The sequence below is a fragment of the Lithobates pipiens genome, unplaced genomic scaffold (assembly GCF_037356315.1).
Source record: "Lithobates pipiens isolate NorthernLeopardFrog02 unplaced genomic scaffold, aLitPip1_a1.2 Scaffold_8, whole genome shotgun sequence".
Classification (NCBI taxonomy): domain Eukaryota; kingdom Metazoa; phylum Chordata; class Amphibia; order Anura; family Ranidae; genus Lithobates; species Lithobates pipiens.
In genome coordinates, this window is record NW_027507903.1 from 307164166 (window position 1) to 307179285 (window position 15120).

Consider the following 15120-nt stretch of genomic DNA (forward strand, 5'->3'; position numbering starts at 1 on the left):
ATTATTTTTTCTTTATTTGCTATTTTTCTCCCCATGAAAGTGGAGTTACCCTTTAACATATAATTGATTTCAAACCGTTATGGTTTTTCTTAAGAAATAAAAGCATGAAATAGAAAGTTTTAATGCCTGAGTATTTCATAGTATCATACGTATATGAGGTTGATTTACTAAAGGCAAATACACTGTGCACTGCTAGTGCAGTTGCTTTAGGTCTATGGGGATCTCTGAAATGAAAGGAAGCTCTTCTGATTTCTATCATCCAATCATGTGCAAGCAAAAATGCTGTTTTTCCTTGCATGTGATTGAGTATTCTTGACAAAGTGAAGCTTTACCTCATTTATTAAGCTCTGGCGCAAGTGCACAGTATATTTGCCTTTAGTAAATCAACCCCATAGTTCTGGCAGATGTTCTTTCTAGTATCTCTATTATCAGTGTTTTTTTAGATTTAGAATGAATAGCTGAAGCAATTTTTTTTCTGTTGCATCTTCCATCTATTCTGTAATCGATTCGGTCCTACTTTGAAACCTATGAAAAACGTTTCGCCTGCTCTATAATCTGCTGTATTTTGAGACTTCTTTCAGGACGTCTGAGCTGCCATAATCTTATCATTCTCAAGGAGGAAAACTAGAAAATGATCTTTTATTTCACTGCTATAATCACCTTTTCTGCCAATGTTACCACATTGTCACCTATTGTTCCTTTTTTTCTTTTTGCTTTCCTGTCTCTTTTATGCCATTCTTTGCCATTCAATATACTTTTTTTTTTTACAGAATTCTCTGTTTTAGGCTCTTATAAATAAAGGGGGCAGTTGACTTAAAAAACAAACAAAAAAGACACATTGTCACCCCCTCTGATGTAACACAGGCAGGTTTCCGTTACATCAGAGGGGGGCGGGGTCACCCATACGTCACAGGGAACCCCGGGTTTCCCCTTGCGTCAGAGGGGGGCAGGGTCAGGTGACGGGTGGCCCCGCCCTCCGTATATAAGAAACGTCAGGCCGCTGGAATCCTTGCAGTGTCTCCTCCGCGGAGACAGAAGAAGGATGTATTCGCTGCGCTGATTCAGATGAGCCATCTCTGGAGAGATGACCGTCCGTCGCTGGATAGCAAGAATGGATTACCACCGCTGGAATCTTTTTTTTATTTTTTTTAATTTTAATAAAGGAATTTTTCAAAAGTGTGTTTGTCTTATTTAACTATTTTTTACACTTTCTTTGTGAAATGGTAGGGGTACTTTTGTACCCCCTTACCATTTCAAACAGGGGGGGGCCGGGATCTGGGGGTCCCCTTGTTAAAGGGGGCTTCCAGATTCTGATAAGCCCCCCGCCCGCAGACCCTCACAACCACCGGCCAGGGTTGTGAGGATGAGGCTCTTGTCCTCATCAACATGGGGACAAGGTGCTTTGAGGGGTCACAGACCCCCAAAGCATCCTCCCAATGTTGAGGGCATGTGGCCTGGTACGGTTCAGGAGGGAGGGGGGGCCGCTCTCTCGTCCCCCCCTCTTTTCCTGCGACCTGCCAGGTTGCGTGCTCGGATAAAGGGTCTGGTATGGATTTTTAGGGGGACCCCACGTCAATTTTTTTTTTAATTTGAGGCAGGGTTCCCCTTAATATCCATACCAGACCTGAAGGGCCTGGTAATTGAATTTGGGGGACCCCCGCTTTTTTTTTATTTTTTTTTTATCAATGACTTTCAATGAGTGTTCTCTGTATTACGGAGCCGACAATTCATAATAGCTGCGAGTGATTTTAAAGGACTTTTTTTCCTGCATAAATGACACTTTGTGCAGGGACAGTTCTAAGCACCAGAAACATGAGCCCCTTCACAGGCATACTATAGACACCCCCCCCCCCCCCTACGAAATTTAAAGGAATATTACACTTTTATTGTTTCACTTTAATCATTATTAAAATCACTGCTCTCGAAAAAACTGGCGTTTTTAAAACTTTTTTTTGCATTGATCCATGTCCCCTGGGACAGGACCCGGGTCCCCAAACACTTTTTAGGACAGTAACTTGCAAATTAGTCTTTAAAATTAGTACTTTCGATTTTGAACGTTGGAGTCCCATAGACTTTAATAGGGTTCTAAAGTATGCTATATACTAGTTAATTTTCAAAAAGCTGCGCTAAAAATGATCCAAAAATTATTTGTGAAAAATAAAGTACTAAAAAACAATATCAAACAATATTATACCAAACTCTAATTAAAAGAATGTGTATATTCAAAAAATAATAATATTCAAAAAAAATTATCCATATCACCATCAACACACAAAAAAGTTCATTTCATATAGAAAAATAGATTCTTTTTGATTGTAGTTTCCACCGTGAAACACACCACACCGGTAAAGGAAAAAGGTGTCCTCAAAGATGCAGAAAACAGAACTCCACCACCAATATCACTGCCGCTTACCAGCTAGACTGGTCCCATCACAGAGACCAGATATGGCCACAATAAGAAAGCACTCCTTCTGCGCATGGACCACCAGGAGGATAAAGCTCTGTTCAGACGTTTGGACTGGTCCTACGGCCACACCACTCATTGCCCGGTACATACAGAAACAAGAAGGGTCGCCATAGTGTAGTAAATTCTTACGTTTAATAAATAAATAAAAGGTTGCACTTACATCCAACTGAGAAAACAGTTCGCTGTGTTACAAACAACAATATTGCCGGCCGGCTTCGTGAACGCTGCCCGTTGCTTCCGGGTTCAACGTGGAACGCGGTGACGTCAATACGCCACTCCTCCCCTATGCTATGCTATATACTAGCTCCGTCGAATCTTCTTTATACATTCGACAGACACCATAAGCCTTCAAAGACAGATTCGACCGTAATTCATGTGGATTTTCGGATGAATGCAATTTTTGAACGAAAAACGAAATAAATAAAAACGAATTACGGGAGTAACTAAATAAATTAAGTTTTCGGACGAAAACGAAATTCCGAAACGAAATATTTTACTCTGCACATGTCTAGTTACCAGGTGCATGCATCCAGGGAAATCTTCTTACCATGACCATGCATGTGGATCTTCCTGAATTAGGCTATCACTAATTTCAGACCAAAACCGGTTGCAATGTCCCCACTTGACAGATATTGGCTCTACTGTAATTGCATGACATGAATATCCAACCAGTCCAGCACTTACAACAGCAGCCCAAACTGTTACCCTAGTGCTGCGTATTGACTCCAGTTGAGCATGGCTTACCCATGGAATAAATCTTCACCACGCACATCATAAAGGCAGTATTGAGTTAAAATATTTACTGAACATTTGCATAGATTTACACAATTTACATTAGTCAGTTGTAGTTGTATCCATAGCTTTCTCAAAATGATGGCAGAGAGTTGAATGCAAGTTTGAAGTTTTCTTATTTCTCACATCTCATTAATAATCCTTTACAGTTTAGAAAATCTAGGAATAAGAAAACAAGTAACCTAATTCCATGAGGCACTGCCCATGCGTAGTGGCCATCAACCCTTTGTAATCTTTGGTACAATCTGACATAAACCTTGAAGTGGGGTTGAGTCTCAGAGGAGCACATTGGTGGGGGAATGCAGGGAAAATGTTAATAAGTGGATCACAGGGTGGGGTAGCTTGAGGCTCTGTCACTTTTCCCTTACTAGGCAAATTTTCTACAGGTACAACCAATTTGCTGGAATTGATGGACCAGAGAAAATAGGCATGTGGTATGTGCCAGGGACGTGCGGTGAGGTCAGTGGCTGGTGAGACACTGGCTAGTATCAGAGCTGGATACACACAGGTTACATACACTGTGATCATTAGAGCGAGAGTAATAACTATAGCACTAGACCCCTTTGTAATGCTGCACATGTAACCTGTAAAAAAATTTACAGTGTCGCCTATGGAGATTTTTAAGTACTGAAGTTTGGTGCCATTCCACAAGTGTCCGCAATTTTAAAACATGATATTTTAGGTATCTATTTACTCGGCATAACATTATCTTTCACATTATGAAAAGGGGGGAGGGAGTTGGGACTTTATATGAGGCAATGAGTTGGTAGGTTCATCTGCCTCCATCCCTGGTAATGTATTAAAAACAGGAAGGGAATTGTGGGACTTTATATGAAGCATAACTGCAAAGTAAGTATGCAGCGTGACCGGGTGATGTCACATGGTGACCCCGCTCCTTATGATGTCACAGTCACAGCATCCTATATAAGTCACCGCACAACTTGTCCCTGCCATTGCGACCATAGAGAGCATTGTGTCAATATCGCAAGGAAGAAGAAGAAGAGAAGAGAAGAGAAGAGAAGAAGGCAGCGGCGGTGACAGGAGACCAGGCCAACACTAGTAAAAGAGCTATAAGAAGATAGCGGAGGCCCAGCAAGAAGAACCGGAGAGCGGGACAAGAACCCCGAAGAGCGGGACAAGACCCCGAAGGCAGAAAAGGACCCCTGGACGGGGCGGCGATGACGAAGAAAGCCGGGCTCCTCCACTAATAAAAGAGCTAGCAGAAGATAGCGGAGGAATCCGGTGAGAAGAACCCCCAAGACGGAAGAAGAGAAGACAACCGGAGCTGTCTAATACATTATTTTAAAAACTTGTGTTGTTTTTTTATTTACACTATTTTTCAACAGGTGAATGGGTAGGGGTACATAATACCCCATACTCATAGGGTGGGGGGCCGGTATCTGGGGGCCCCCTTAATAAAGGGGGCTCCCGAATGCCGATAAGACCCCCGCCCACAGACCCTGACAACCAATGGCCAGGGTTGTCGGGAAGAGGCCATTGTCCTCATTAACATGGGGACAAGGTGCTTTGGGGTGGGGGGCCGCAGGGCCCCTTTTCCCAAAAGCACCCCCCATTTTGAGGGAACATGACCTGGTATGGCTCAGGAGGGGGGGCCGCCTGTTCGTCCCCACCCCTGACTAAGATAAGGGTCTGCTATGGACTTTGGGGGGACACCCACGCCGTTTTTTCGGCGTAGGGGTTCCCCTTTAAATCCATACTAGGCGACGGGGCTAGCGAGGTGTCAATCTCGCCTATGGAGGTGGCGACATTGACTTCCTTTGCTAGTCCCGGCTACCTAGAGCCACGTTCAAAATGAACGGACTTTTCTCCGTGTGGGCAAGTCTGTTCATTTCAAAAGTCCGGCGGACTAGCACACAGACGGGCGGATTGTCAGCTGGACTGCCATGTCCAGCAGACAATTTTGAGTCCAAACTTCTTTCTAAGTCCGCCGGAGCCCACACATGGGCGGATTGTCCAGTGGACTCTGGTCCACCGGACCAAGTCCGTTGGATAGTCCAATCATGTGTACGCAACATTAGACACATGCCCCTTCTATAATACTGCAGTGAGAGGACAGCCTCCACTGCAGCATTTTTATTGGACAGCTTGGGCCAATGGTACTTTACCATTGGTACAAGACTCCAAGCTGTCCATTGAGCTCAGTGAGGAAGTGAGGAGAGGTGCTGTGAGCTCATCCTCTCAGTCTACTTCAGAGTGTGCCAGCTTGCATTTAAACTGGCCGCTCTGTATGTAGCTTCTGACAGGCTGCCCCGGAACCATAGGCTGTCAGTGGCTGGGTAGTGGCTTCAGCTACATACCTTCTAAATATGGGGTCTCTGTGACCCCAAGTCACTGAGCTATGACCTTCAAAGCTTAATCTTTTTTTTTTTGTTATTTATTTTTTTATGTTCATGGCAGGTGAGGCTGCCTCCCCTGACTGCACGTCCCTGGTATGTGCAAAAGCTTGAACAACCTGTAGTTTACAAATAATTAGCACTCCCTTTGCTATGAATGACAATCTCTAAATGTGTATTTTAATTACCTACCAGAATTTTTTTTTTTTTGGCCAAACAAATCTGTTTTAATCTTTCTTGAAAAATGATCCTAGTCCAAAATAATTTTATTGACAAATTGAGATAATATCTAATGAGTTTCAATAATATATATTGAAACTATGGTCTGTAAAAAGCCAATCCAAAACCATAAGGTTTAATTTCTTGAAGTAGTTCATGTTTGTTTTTTGGTTGTGCTTTAAATAATTGCCTTGGTGGAATATCCAACCTCTTTTCAGAATTTATATGTATATACAGTTAACCATTGGTAAAGTGTTATCTACTTTTTTTCCAACAATTCTCCAACAATACCTTCTGTACTTGTTTTTTTCAGATCACAATACTTCCAAATGGCCACTAGCTTAATTTAGTGCTGTGTTAACTTCCAAAGTGGGCTATAATGATGAAATTGCAGCTATAGCTTCCTGCTGATGAATCCTCATTCCAAGCAATGCTGTACAGGGCACAACTGCACTACTATTCCTATTACCACTAAACTTTCCTGTAGGTCTTTTGCAGTGACATGACTATTTTTTTTTTCATTCTTTACAATCTATTGTCCATGTCTGAATGACAATTTGGGCAGAGAAAACTGCAGGTATATTTTATAGTATTCTTATTTTTCTTTGTAATGGTCAGTTATTGTATTTTCATTTTAGATTGTAAGCTCTAATGAGCAGGGTCCTGTATAATAATATTAATCATTTTCAGATCCTCACTCAGTTGCTTAAAGAAATCTATAGCTATTGGGTGTATACAAACTTGATTGGTTCCAAGGTCCAAAAAAACAAATTTGTGGTATTGTATAACCCCTAAACAAATAACAATAGTGGCTCGAAATGGAAGGGTTCACAACCTTTTCTACATGTCACATTCTAGGAACTATTTTTTCAGTCTGTTAAATTCATCAAATAGAAATTTGCAGAAATGTTTTATGTCCAAGTATGCTCTTGTGTTAGCTGAGAAAGGCAACAAATGGTGCATGCGTATGTGTATATATACTTATATATCCATATACTGTGTGTACACATACACTATATCACCAAAAGTATTGGGACACCTGCTTTTTACATGTCCATTAACTTTACTGTCATCCCAGTCTTAGTCCGTAGGGTTCAATGTATATTGAGTTGGTCCACCCTTTCCAGCTATAACAGCTTCAACTCCTCTGGGAAGGCTGTCCACAAGATTTAGGAGTGTGTCTATGGGAATGTTTGACCATTCTTCCAGAGAAGAATTTGTGAGGTTAGGCACAGATGTGGGTGAGAAGGCCTGGCTTGCAGTCTCCTCTCTAATTCCACCCAAAGGTTTTCTATAAGGTTGAGGGCAGGACTCCTTGCAGGCCAGTTAAACACCTCCACCCCAAACTCACTTGGAACTTGACTGGCCTGCACAGTCCTGACCTTAACCTGATAGAACACCTTTGGGATGAATTAGACCAGAGACTGCAAGCCAGGTCTTCTCATCCACATTGGTGCCTGACCTCACAAATACGCTTCTGGAAGAATGGTCAAACATTCCATAGACACACTCCTAAAGCTCGTGGACAGCCTTCCCAGAAGAGTTGAAGCTGTTATAGCTGCAATCGGTGGGCTGACTCAATATTGAACCCTACGGACTAAGACCAGGATGCTGTTAAAATTCATGCGTGTGTAAAGGCAGGCATCCTAATACTTTTAGTAATATAGTGTATATTCATACAGAATACAGAATACTTTATTAATCCCAAGGGAAATTGGGAAATTAGTACGACACAAACACACTTAACAAAGACAACATAAGATCACAACAATAGACTGAACAAGATGCAAAAACACAACAAAATGACCAATACCAGCCTAATGGCTGTTATTTGTTATTTGTTGTTAATACACCAAATAACAAAATTAAAACTACACTACAAATAAAACATCCATACAATTAAAATACAACATAGAATAAATAACACAGATTAAAATAACAGGCAAACTACCAAATACAAATAATACACCACTTTTATATACAGTATATGATACGTGTGTGTGCTCACACACACACACAGGGGCGGATCCAGAGTCTAATCTCGAGAGGGGCACTGACAGAAAATATTTTTTTTTGCGGGCAATTTATCAGGGGAAATGGCTGGTGTTGGCACTTTCATCATTACTGCACCATGGTTGTTATGGTGTCAGGATGGTTGAAGCGCATTATTTCTATTATTACATTGTAATATAAAATTAAATGGTTCAACTCACCATAATACAGAATAAGTGGGAGCCCCAAGTGTGTCCTTTTCCACGTTGACCTGACTTCAAATGCAGCTTATCACTGGCCAGGTCCCTGCTACAAGCTGTATATTGTCACTTGCCTGCCACCAGATGCTGATTGTCACTTGCCACGTTACCTGCCACACATTGCAGATTACACTTGCCACGTCACCTGCCACACCTTGCAGATTACACTTGCCACGTCACCTGCCACACCTTGCGGATTATACTTGCCATGTCACCTGCCACATGTTGCTGATTGTCATTTGCCACTTTACCTGCCACACATTGCGGATTACATTTGCCACGTCACCTGCCACACATTGCAGATTACACTTGCCACGTCACCTGCCACACATTGCGGATTACACTTGCCACGCTACCTGCCACATGTTGCTGATCATCACATCACCTGCCGCACGGTGGTTAATGTCGTCGGCCTGCTAAGGTGCAGATTGTCAAGTGAAGGCAGGCAGCAGAGAGATTTCGTAATCTCTCTGCTGCCCGCGGCTGTACATTGAGGGCGGAACTGCAGTGATGCAGAGTGGACAGGCAAGCGGACTTGCGTAGGCAAGTCTCTCCGCTCACCTACGGACTGGCCCGCCCCCTCGCTCGATGTTTGCCCTGCACCCCTGCATACTCACCTGGTGACCCCCCCACTCATTCGCTGATCTGCCCGCTCACGTTCTCTCTCAGCTACTGACCCCGCCGACTCGTTAACCCGCACACTTGTCCTCCTGCCAGCTCACTCATAGGCTGACTGCCCTGCCAATCACAAATTTCTTGGAGGGGGAAATTGCCCCATTGCCCCCCCCCCCCCCCGGAACTGCCCCTGCACACACACACATACACACACACACACATATTTTGCCAACTGAATACGTTGATTAATAAAGGAAAATGAAGTTGTATTAAAGGAAACTTTTCAGGAATATAAATTGTTTGTTTATTTTTAATTGATAATTCTTTATTGTCTTAGGGCTTGATCACAACACAGTGTATGTCCTAATGCTCATAGTTCTGCACTGTATGTATGTGTTGTCATGCACTGCTATTCATTTGCACCAAACCCAAACTATGCTATAGTGCGCAGTGTGTTACAGTGTGTGCTGCCTTCTAAAAAATAGAGCAAGACTTTTTTTCTCTTGCATGCATTCACAGCCCAATTCAAATTAATGGGTTACCTAAAGCAACTCATGTCAACTAACTTAAATACTGTATTTAACCCTACACTGTGTACATGGTGTGAATGTGCCCTTGTGACTATGAAGTTAATTTACTAATAAAAAAAAATTCTAGCAGATATTTGTGTATTTCAATGGGGACACAACTTCGCTGTGTTCAATAACACTCACTCAAAGTGAACATACATGTTCTAATGTGCTACTTTGCTAGGTGAACAGTCTGCTCATAAATGGAGTAAATCAACCCCTGCTGTTTATTGGCTTCCAGTCTAAATAATTAAACTGCATTATACATTGCCAACAGTAATTTTGTTCAGATGAACCTTTACGGCATGACTTTAGTTTGTCGTTTTTTTTTATTGTGATAATCAGTGAAAATGTTATCTGACTGTATAACATTATCTGGCGTACGTGTACTTTTAATGGAGCTTGTGTGCTCTCTAGTGGTTGAAGTAAGCCTTTGAACGCCTCAGAACAATTCCATAAAGAGTTTAAAGGCCAATTGTCTTTTTGGTAGATATGTCCCTTATTTAAACCCCCACTCTCATGAGGGCAGCTCGCCTGTCAAAATACTTGCTTGTTGATTTGGCAGTAACTTTGCTATGACTTATGTAATACCAATTTGATGGACATATATATATATATATTGTTTTTATCATACCAGCCATCAGAAAGATTTTGCCAGGCATAAGGCTTATGCACATAAACGTTCACATGTTTGTGGGTGTAGGAGCCTAACTGACCTCACAACATAGTGTGAGCACATCCAACATAGATACTGGGTCCTAGCTGGCTATGTAAACATATGTTCTGTTTTGCATAGGACCATTGCTGAATGGTTTTTCACCCTGAGTTTCTTCAGCTCCTGATCCTGAACCTGATCTTGACCTTTTCTTTGACCCAGTTTTTTTCTAATATGCTTCTGGATTATCTTTATCTGTGTTTGCTGCTCATCTCTGTTACTGACCTAAGCCTGGACTTCTGACCAAGATTTTGCCTACCAACTCATCGTACCTCACTGGCTGCCAACTTCTCCTTGTTCCTGATCTTAATTCTTCTATGATTTGGTGCCTTCCCCTTTGACTGTTACTGAATTCAGCTAGCTCATATCTGAACTTGAACTCATAACTGAACTTGACATACAGTATTCTGCGTGCCATAACCACTGCGCTTCAGTTTGTCTGATACCAGTATTTCCAAGTTTCATCAGTCTTGCAGAGGTTCCATAATTTCCCTAAATAACATAAAGCTTATGTGAACTCTTTCTTTGGTAAATGTTGAAATAAATGAAAACACAATTATATGTCAAACCATTTTTATAAAACCAAAAAGATTAAATACCTTTTTCTTGACGCCAACTTGGCAACATACTAGTGATAGAGCTCTGTCTCTTCACCACTCCCTTAGGACCAGTGAAATGGATATTTTGTAGATAGGCAAGTCCTATCCTCATATTGATTAGTGGTTCCAAATTAATAATAACTACTGCAGTAGGGAACAGACACAAAAGATACGCTCAGCATCTTTCCAAATAACCGTTCTCCTTCAAATGCGTCATAATAAAGGAGAATGGTCATTTGGAAAGATGCTGAGCGTATCTTTTGTGTCTGTTCCCTACTGCAGTAGTTATTATTAATTTGGAACCACTAATCAATATGAGGATAGGAGTTGCCTATCTACAAAATATCCATTTCAGGTGGCGAGCTTGGCCAGCAGGGGTTATCAGGTGACCCTGAGTATCTGAAACTAGGAGCTTGAGACGACCTGGGAATTTCTGATAATCAGCCGGCTGAGGTAAGCCTTTTGCTTACATTTGAGTTATCAGACTTCCTTGATCGGTAAGGCATTTTCGGGACAAAGGGTACCTATTTTACTCCCCTTAATTGAACTGTATTGATTAGTGGTTATATGTTATGTTGTCACTGTCTACTGTCCATCAGAGTGTTATAGAGAAAGGGAAGAATAGTGCTGTTCACAGGTATATGTAGTACATCTGCTAGATAAAATAGTTTAGAGGCAAAAGGGTATAGGCACACGTAGAGAAGACTGGCCAGTCATTATGGGCATTGAATTAAGTAAGGGAATGACGGGTAAGAGACCCTCAAAAATGCCCAGCGCAAGAGGAGTGCTATATATGAACCGAAGGTGCGGTTCCGCCTATACTGAGCCCCTACATTAATGGTTAAAGTGGACAGGGATCCACAAAGGGTAACTGGGTTACCACCAAAGTCCACAGGGACAAAGAATCATGCAGAGTATACAGCCAGAGAAACAGCTATTTATGTGAGCAGGATGGATCAAGAGTGACATTAACACTAGACAGAAAGGGACTTTTTGATGTTAAGTTGTGGGATGAATTTGGGGTCAGGCATTACAACTAGTAAAGTCAAGAAACAGTAATGAGAGTTAAAACACAATGCTTTATATGTTGTCAGAGAAGGAAGATGGGATGAGCATTGTAGCTGCCCGTCTGATCATAGAAGGTACAGTATGTGAAGTATGGTATTACAATACATTGGATGCAAAGGATATCAGAACAAAATAAAGAAAGCAGAAGTTTAAACAAGGAAGTATTAAAAAAGCATTAAAATAAAGTGAGAGAATGACATGCATGTGTTATGTACAAATGGGAATAATGTAAGCAATTTTAGAGATATATTTGAGTATGTTTGTGAATGCTGGAACCTTTAGTTCTATCACTTGTGTGTGTCATGTATGCAAATGTGACCCCCTCTATGTGTAATGTGTACTGAAAACATTGTTAGTGCCGTGTGCACAGTAAGGGCATTGCGCAATACATATAAAATAGAATACAATTATATACAGAACCTAAACATTTCCATTACAGTCTCCTCTCTTTTGATCACTAACCATACCTGCTATCACCTTTAACCTGGAACCTCCACACGCTTAGGTGGAGGTAGTCCTGGCCAAAGAGGCAAAAACTCCATTGTGGAGAAAATAATAGCCGAGCAGCTTTTTTCATTACAAAATGACTTTTCATTGTGAAAAACAAAGACATATTTACAGAGTACTGGCTGTACACTCCTGTGCAAAAACAACAACTTCTCCTGTGCTCTGGTGCCTTAGTCTTTGAAGTGTGGTACCGACAGTTTAGATGGTAGTGTCAAAAGGTCTTGCAGCCCTCCTATAGAACATTGGGTGTTCAGATACTGGAGAGAAACAAAACAACCAGCCATTTTCGTTGAGGTATTTGCCTATTCATCTGACATCTGATCTGAATTTGTCGATGTTCGGTGCGATGGATTCAATTGTATTGATTTTGCCTTTGATCAATACTTGTTTGTGAGTAGCCATTTTGCTATTTGTTCTGCATTTAATAAAGCTCCTTTTATGTTAATGCACTAGGTCAGTGCTCCTTCCTTTTTGTTTTGTACACTCCTGTGGCCAGAATGGCATTCTAGCTTAATTGTTGGTATGCTGACTTAGCACATGTAAACACAGACAATTCTACATAAAACGGAAGAGATACAAAAGACAAATATGACTTCAACATGGCTAAACTACTTTTCAAATATATATATATCCCTTACAATTAAAGTAATTGAATCAAAAAGTACCCTAGACTGTGATCGCAAGAGGGAAACAAATAAAACACAGAGATTTCTTTAATTTAGTCATTGTTTGCAGTGTCTGGTGTTCCTTCAAGTTTTGCAAAACTGTACATGAAATAGATGCTGTATTGAGTCTCCAAACATTTCCTTATATATAATTGTCTCTTAACAATCCACAAGTCATCTGGCTTTGGTTTTAGATCCTTCCAAACTTTTAGGATCTGAAATTGGGGAGAAAACACATAAATGAGTTTGTCAAAAACCTTACAAGATCAGCAACATTCTCTGTGAGATCCGAATGGAGGACTTCAGCTGCTGAGACAAAATATAAGCAAGTGAGTAACACACTCCCAAATCAAATCTCTTAGGGAGAGAGTCCAACATCCCCTTACTGGCTTGATAAAATATAATAAAACATTCAGGCAAAAGTTTTCTAGTTTCTTACTCTACTTTGTCCGCTACATTGTAGACAGTAGGGGGTGTAAAAATAAAACCCTCAAAACTTCTAGTAAGGACTCTCCTATAAAAATGATTTCCTCTGTTACTCTCTGTAGATTCTGCACTCTGTACTTACAAACTACTTCTGATAACACTTTTTACTGTGGCCTTTGCAGTAGCATTTGCCACTGGACATCCAGAAGACATGTCCATACAAACAAAATACATACTCGTAAGATCCTGACTTGGGCATCTGGATATATCTTTTTGTTATCTCTGGAAGGGATGTTCAGCTTTTGGTAACACCTTTGGTAACAGGTAAAACAAGAAGTGGTATGTTATAAAAACAACTGTGGGGAACCCTGGCTCTATCCCACGCTCATTTACTAAGGCAGCCATAACTACTTGTGACTGATGACACGGTCCATGTGTCAAGCTGAAGGGAAAAGAGTGTCTGGCAGACATAAATGATCACCTTTTCCAAAGTCTTGTTTCGTAAGAAGTTGCCCTCTGTGGACCACTTGTGCTTCTCGTTCTGGGGTCCTTAAAGTTGAATTATTAATCCCAGCTATACTGGGCCAAAACTAGGGTGGAATCTGTGAGTTGCACAGACCCAGCAAGTGTCTAGGGCTGTAAATGCAGCATCCTTAGAGTTGCCTGGTCTGCTTCCATATGTGAGTTTTACTGTTAGTATGGCTACCTCAGCAAGAACCTGGAAGGCTGAAAACAGCCGATCAAATTAACTTGGCATGCTTGATTGGTTTACCCTCCGAAGTAAAAACAAACTTCTGGCCCTTCAAATGGAACCAAAAGCTCTCTATATCTTGACTATCTATATAAATATATACTCTTTTTATAGCTCGCAGGCTTTTCTAAAACATGGAGCTCTGCTTCTTGAGCAGGGGAAAAAGGATCCAATGACTCTGAATACAGAGTATCCTTCTGGGTGATAAACTTCATCTTCAGTATAAAACCAGGAATAACACTACAAAAAAGTAAATACTCGGGTCTCCAGGGAGTGTGTCCTGCACTGGGCTCACAGCAGCTGATTCCCACGTCATCAATTTAACAATGTGGTTTTTCTTTGTCTCCAGCTTCCTCCAATAGAGGCAATAAGGTGGCTGGATTCAAATGTACACATTTTTCATTGTTAGATTTGTACATAAACAAAACAAATTAATATTTTGAACTTTCATTAGACAAACATTTAGTTAGCTATATATTTGCTGTGCAGAATGTCAGACCATTAAAAAATAAATATTCAACCAAAATAATATCTGTAACTTTGTCTAATAGCAACTTTGCATAAAGCTACAGCTCTGATATATCGGGTTGAACCCTTGATTACTGGGTCCAGCTTACATAAATATAACAATGGCTTTTTTTCCTATCATGCTGTTTGTGTAAGAACTCCAGTTTCATGTTTCAAAAAGACAACTTTTTCCTGGCAATATTATAATAAATGATAAGAATACCCTGCAGTCATGCAGAGATGTCCATAAATCCAAAATATTCTTCTACTTATACCCACTGCACTTACAAGGCAAAGGGGCGCATCATTTCACAATCCACACCTTCTGCTTTGGATTTCAAAAATAAAAATACATAAAAACAAAAGGACCAACAATATGTATGATGGACCAGAAAGCACTCGGCCATCAAAAACTATAAACCAACTGGCTGCAGGCAGCATCTATCCTAACAGGGTGTGTGGACCTGATGTGATGGGTCTGTTATATTTAAATGTTATTATTACTCTCACATCATGGACCGCACATTAAGTTATTCTCAGACTTTAAGATTTAATTTCTGTAGAAAAACTTCCTTATGTATCCCATTCATCTTGGCTTTGTTAAACATTATTGC